Source organism: Ciona robusta, chromosome 8 (assembly GCF_009617815.1).
Source record: "Ciona robusta chromosome 8, ASM961781v2".
In the NCBI taxonomy this organism is placed as follows: Eukaryota; Metazoa; Chordata; class Ascidiacea; order Phlebobranchia; family Cionidae; genus Ciona; species Ciona robusta.
The window spans coordinates 1,083,335-1,090,304 of record NC_143242.1 but is presented as its reverse complement, the minus strand read 5'-3'; the positions used below and the strand labels follow the sequence as shown (position 1 = coordinate 1,090,304).

At 40.5% G+C, this 6,970-nt stretch overlaps 1 protein-coding gene across 3 annotated transcripts in view; it reads left to right on the top strand.

Annotated features, from left to right (window-relative positions):
- The first annotated feature begins 2,827 nt into the window (after nt 1–2,827).
- The window catches only part of LOC149732044 (mannose-1-phosphate guanyltransferase beta-A-like), a 28,807-nt gene continuing 24,664 nt past the window's right edge, over nt 2,828–6,970 (top strand). The window contains exon 1 of one of the 3 annotated variants that reach the window (XM_089883456.1): nt 2,828–2,990. The gene's annotated coding sequence lies outside the window, so the exon portion shown is untranslated. The remainder of the gene's footprint in view (nt 2,991–6,970) is intronic. The other 2 variants (XM_089883457.1, XM_089883458.1) reach the window with 2 other exon arrangements.

Here is a 6,970-nt window from a genome sequence, read left to right as displayed (position 1 = left end):
CTCATCGTGCGGTTTTAAATCTGAAAATTCAGTCTAAAAATTATAAATATATATTACGATTTGATTTCAATCAAGAGATTAAAGAAAAATGCTAGAATTGAGAATTAGGATAAGTGCGGAAAATAATCGCCCTATCAGCAGCAACAACAACAACAAAGCCAAGAACAACTGTTCGACGAAAAAGGATCTATATGACCACTACCGTGCTGACCACTACCGTGCTGACCACTACCGTGCGCAAAAACAGCACCCAGCAATAATAAAATGCTATGCCGTGGGCTCCGTAATGGCGGCAACTATGACGTCATAGACGCGGAGACAATGGTTAACAAAATTCGTTGTTTTACAATCCGTTTCCTAACTTGGTCTATACTAACTTTGGTTTCGACGTAAAGTTAGTTTGTCACGTGACTTTAGTTTTCTATCTATATGATTAGATCAGTGGTTCTTAAACTGGGGGCGTGAAACACTCGGAAGAGGTGCGCAAAAAAACTATAAAATAAAGCGGTATTACATTGATGTTCAAAAGGCTTAAATACGTCGCACGCAAAATTTAAATTAAAATAGAAAACCTTTAAGTCTGTTTTTAAACCCCTTACACATGGTAAATGATGAGGTGTCAATCCCTATTATGACGCAAATAATCGCCGTGTGAATTGCTATTATGTCGTAATTAATTCCCACGCAAAACAATCGCTATTATGATACAAGGAATCCCTACTATTTCGAAACAAACAGTCTACCTGGCTAAGAAAAACATGGTAAATATGGTAAATAACTATACGACGTAAACGTAAACCGAACGGTTATTTGATTTCACTTTTGCGTTGATCGCGATAAGGGGTTTTACGCAATAATACAGTTACAGTCAACCAAGGGGGCGCGGTTTAAAACATGTCCAATATGTCAGGTTTGGCTATGGTGGATGGTTCTAGGCTATATCCCCCCAGGCGTTTTCCCACCGGCTATTTCCCCCCGGCTACTTCCCCGCCGTGACTATTCCCCCCGGCTACTTCCCCCCGGCTACTTCCCCCCGTGACTATTCCCCCTCCTGACTATTTCCCCCCGGCTAATTCCCCCCCGTGACCATTCCCCCCGGCTACTCCCCCCCCTGACTATTCCCCCCGGCTAAATCCCCCCCGTGACCATTCCCCCGGATATTTCCCCCCCCCGTGACCATTCCCCCCGGCTATTTCCCCCCGGCTATTTCCCCCCGGCTATTTTCCCCCCGTGACTATTCCCCCCCGGATATTTCCCCCCTGTGACTATTCCCCCGGCTAATTCCCCCCCGTGATTATTCCCCCCCGGCTATTTCCCCCCCGTAACTATTCCCCCAGGCTATTTTCCCCCCGTGACTATTCCCCCGGCTAATTCCCCCCCGTAACTATTCCCCCAGGCTATTCCCCCCGGGACTATCCCCCCCGGGGACTATCCCCCCCGGGACTATTTCCCCCCGGCTATTTCCCCCCGAGACTATTATCCACGGCTAACCCCTAACCCCTAACCCCTAACCCCTAACCCCTAACCCCTAACCCCTAACCCCTAACCCCTAACCCCTAACCCCTAACCCCTAACCCCTAACCCCTAACCCCTAACCCCTAACCCCTAACCCCTAACCCCTAACCCCTAACCCCTAACCCCTAACCCCTAACCCCTAACCCCTAACCCCTAACCCCTAACCCCTAACCCCTAACCCCTAACCCCTAACCCCTAACCCGTAACCCCTAACCCCTATCCCCTAACCCCTAACCCCTAACCCCTAACCCCTAACCCCTAACCCCTAACCCCTAACCCCTAACCCCTAACCCCTAACCCCCCTAGTCTTAGGGGGGAAATAGCCGGGGGGAAATAGCCGGGGGGAAATAGCTGGGGGGAAATAGCCGGGGGGAATAGCCGGGGGGGGAAATAGCCGGGGGAAAGAGCCGGGGGGGAATAGTCACGGGGGGGAATGGTTACGGGGGGAACTAGCCAAGGGGGAAATAGCCGGGGGGAATAGTCATCGGGGGGAAATAGCCGGGGGGAAAGGTCACGGGGGAGAACTAGCCGGGGGGAAATAGCCGGAGGGGAATAGTCTTGGGGGGAAATAGCCGGAGGGGAATAGTCACGGGGGGAAATAGCAGGGGGGAAATAGTCTTGGGGGGGAAATAGCCGGAGGGGAATAGTCACGGGGGGGAAATAGTCATTGGGGGGAATTAGCCGGTGGGGAAATAGCCGGGGGGAATTAGCCGGGCGGGAAATAGCCGGTTACGATGGTGGATCATGGCAGAAATTAATTGAACACCACTGTGATAATTTAACAAAAAGGGGGGGGGGCGCAAGTGTGTTGAGATCTTCATTAGGGGGGCGCAGAGTCGTATAAACACCGAGTAGTCCAACTGCCGTCTATGTGTGTCCAAAATAGAGCAAAAGTGGTGACTTTGGCAATGGGTTTAAACGAACTTGTTAAGTTTTGTTTGTGTTTTCCTATTGTGGGAAGGTGTAAAACAGCTTCTATTTACCTTACCAAACATTTTTTAGAAAAAATGTATAAATTTAGCCGCATTAAATGACTAAAATGTCGCAAATCAACCGCTTCTAATTCTAATTTTTGACTTTTTTTGACACAGAAAACAAATAACACATGTTTTTTACATTTTTCAACCTTTAAATTTGTTTTTAGGCCCAAGTTTTTCTGTAATTTACCGAAAAACATACATTTTCCCTATACCTACTGTGTTATTTTGGACCCAAATTGCCGTTCAATTTGTCTTTTACGTAACAATGGGTTGGACTACTCGGTATTTCTATGGCTCTGGGGGGCGTGCTTCAAAAAGTTGAAGAACCCTTGGTTTAGATCTCTATGTTGCCACGTAGCCCCAAAACTTGTCAGGCAGTAAATAATAATAAATACGGTGTCGTAACCACTTTGCTGCCAAAAAAGATAAAATATCTGGTAAGCGATCACGTAATCTAGTTGTGTAGCTGTGGAGCAAAGACTTCCAAATAATACGGTAAGATGAAATAAATGTTCAAAATTGTTTATTTTTGAGTTAAATCAGTGGTTCCTAGCCTAAAAAGTACTGCGTCACTATTTTACTATGCAAGCCATAATAAAAGTATTCCTGATGATGGTAGCCATTAAAATTTTCAATTTTAAAAAGACTTTTTGGTACCCCTGTAAAGTTTTATTTTGATACTTTGGCATTCATATCTAAAATTAACTTTGAAAATTCACAAATAGTTAGGGATGTGCCAACCCAAACTCAAAAGCTCGTGTCCAAGGGTCTCCTTTTTTGATGCTTGCTTGCAACCATTTGGGCTGTTTTGTTGTCATGACGACCCCATGTCCGCAAACACGCACCCAGACAGAAAGTGCTAAAACACGCGTTGCATTCAATATTACATTCTTTCGCTAGGAATTGAAACATTTTTTTTCATTAAATTGTTACGTTACTTGTATTACAACATAACTACCAATTATGACGTTTCATAATATAACAATCGCGAGGAATGTGCCCACTTCTAACCAACCACGAGATTAAAACATCATGTATGAGCGTCACATTTTTACGCTCTCTGCCGGCGTAGGAAAGGAAAACGCATGTGCGGTAGCATACATTCCACAGGATTGTAAAAATACCCCTTTTTCAGTGATAATGTCACCGTCCGGATCGTCGAAAAACGTCCGGATTTTTTTAGTAGAAATAAATCCTATTTATATTAAAATCAACTTTCTTACGTTCGGCCGACAATATACTCTTTGATTTCTTTGTTCCGTAATTATTGACGACATAAACGTGCGCTCTATTTTAACCGCATCGGTTACATTGCGAGAACACGGCGAATAGCTAAAATGGTGAAACGGTTCGTGCAAACATTAAAAAATGCATTTTTCTAACACCTACTATACTAATTTTGTCACAAATCATGTCACATGGAACCTTTATGTGGTGAATTTAAAATGATATTACATTTATTAAAACGACGTATCTAAATCGGTGGAAACAACTGAAAAGTTTTACGCACGTTCATCGTGGATTAAAAATGTAACGATGATTACGTCATAATACCTTTGATAAACTATTAAAATTTTAGAAAACAGTTGTGGTTTATGTGCTTTTATATTTCATATAATTGTTTTATTCCCGATATAATTTTAAGCAAGCAACCAAGAATAGTTTAAACTTTAATAAATGCAGGTAAATTGCGTTTATGTGAATTTTAATTGGTGCAAATATTAGAGCGAGGAGCGACGCTATCAGTAAATTGGAACCAACTCAAATTGTAATATGATATTACAAAGTATCTTCCCGGCCGAGCTTGGACAGAAGCCAAAAAACATCGTTCGTTGGCACCGCACGAGAACCAGAGTTTCATGACGGCACTTTTCACGAGAATAAATTCACAACGATTGCCTCGTTTGTTAGGTGTGGACTGTATGCTACTGCATGCGTCTTCCTTTATTTCCTACGCCCGCGCAGAGCGTAAAAATGTGAAGCTCATACACGATGTTTCGGTCTCGTGGTTCGTTGGGCAGTGGGCATTCCTCCCGATTGTTACGTAATGAAACGTCATAGTTAATAGTTATGTTGCAATAAGACATATGACATAACAATTAAGCGCAAAATGTCAAATTGCAGCACGGCAATGTTTGTTACTCGAGCGACTTCGTTAGCTGATTATTACGAACACACGACGAACATAAAACATTAGATCGCAGCTTTAAAAACCGTTTCTATGTGGTGATAGTCAGTAATATGCTTTATAACAAGATTTGGTAGCTTGGGTGACAGACGCACGTAAAACATACTACGTCCGGATTTACAACTTTTACAATCCTGACATTCCACACAAACGAAGCAATTGTTGTGAGTTTATTCTCATAAAAAAGACGTAGTGAAACTCTAGCAGGGCTCTACATTAACTTGTTTTAGGTGCTTCGTCAAAGGACAAGTTGATACACTAGTTTACCAACGAAATTTTTACTTGTCCCAAAGAAATAAACAATTTCTTCAAACACGGCATATTTTGTAACATGTTCAAACCTCAATGTATGCAATGTATACTTCATACTTGTATGTTGTACACATCACAAAAGCAGCGGCTAGCAAAGTCGGTTTTATTTGGGGGGTGAAACCTATATACACTTTAATTGACAAACCTTAGGATAATGAGAAATGGATAAATCTCTTAAAACAAAAAACTAGTCTTTGCAATTCTCCCACAAACACAAAATTTTTTTTTTTCAAAATTATTAAGTTTTAAAAATTGTTAATATATATAGTTTATGAAATGACATGTGATCATTAAACAGAATATCGGATCCCGTAATTAGATTCAAGTACGAAAGGTTTCGAATCTTATAGATTCAAAATTCTGTAATGTGCATCTCTAGTTACAGGTCATTTTTATGATTATGTTGCTGAATTTAGTTTAGATAAAGTCATGATGTCATTTTAGATTTTTAAAAGCCTTTATAATTTAGTTAAATCAAGTGTAATGCTCTGGTTGCTTCTTGTGCTTTATATAGGTTATGAAACTTATGGGCTTTGTTTTTAGTCTAATACAGCCCTGGAGACTCGTATAAAAGTATGTGGGCAACTGGTTGGTTTTCAAAAGACGCATGGCCGGGTGTGACGTCACGAATCCCAACGTCAGCGCGAATTTGCCTGTCTCGAATTACAGTCGGTATCGTATAACACGAGCGCCCAATGTTTCGTATCTGATTAGACGGATTTTTAATAAAAAAAACATAAATTCCTTAACTTTTTTAGCTGCATTACGTCTTCTCCTGCATTACGTCTTTTCTTTCACCGCAAACCACGTGTTCTAAATGATTTTAATTAGCGACGCTTTTCGTCCAAAAAGAAACTTATTCTCGTACGCCTTTCTCCTTAACCCTTCAACTGCCGCCTATTTTTTCAAATTTTTTAATTTTTGACCAGGTGTTGTATTCATCAATGAGGTTCTAGAAAACACAAATTCAATGACAAAACAAAGTAAATAACATGTTAAAAAAGCTTTGAAACATTAAACATAGTTTGAAATGTCCCCAAGATGATTCACTTGATTTTCATTGAAAGGAAGTAAAGTTTCACCACTTGAATATCCTATATTCCTGCTAAATACAACATCAAATCTCGTTCAAAACGAAATATATATATATTTTTTACTCATCAACTTTAGTACAAATATCATAAAAAGTGGTCAGGCAAAATAGTCATAAATTTTTAAAATTTTTAATTTTCAAACAGATTTGCTTATTTTGTACATATAAACCACGCTAATGAGTAATACCAGCTAATTCAACAACTAAAAGCAAAGAAAATGCAAGCCTTTATGGACCAGTGTCCATTTAAGCTACTTTGTACAAAAATTCTGTTCTAGTACCCCTACAAAGTGTTTTCAAAGCTAAAAATGCTTTGTGAAGCCTAAACAACGCTTGAATACAAGGGGAATCCCCTACTGCAACTCCGAATTGGCGTGAACAGGAAATTACAGCGAAATTGGGGACATAACTAAAGGAAAATGGCTAAATTTGGCTAAAAATGTTCAAAAACTTTGACAATACATTACTCAAAATTTTTAAATACGTTGATGTATTTTTTATTGCTGAAATCAAAAGGAAATTGCTTCCTCTTTCAAATGAAACCAAATTTGGGATCGTTAATGGAGAAATGAACGCAGAATCACCGTTTAAGTGGCGTGTGGTCCCAAAGCGACTTTATTTGCCATGGGCAGTTAAAGAGTTAATAACGTCATAAGCTCTTGCCGAGCTTCTGGTTGAATCTCGGCGCTCGGCGAACGTATACAAGGACATTAATGACGTCGTAGTCAACGCGCAGGTGCGTTAGGAAATCGGTGCGCCTGACTTCATTTGCTATATACTACTGTTATGTATTATATACCTTACTTTTAGCTTTTATCGCCCGTAATTTTTGCAATTTTGCGTCTGCTATATAAAAATATTAAAAAAAAAATGTTTTCGTCC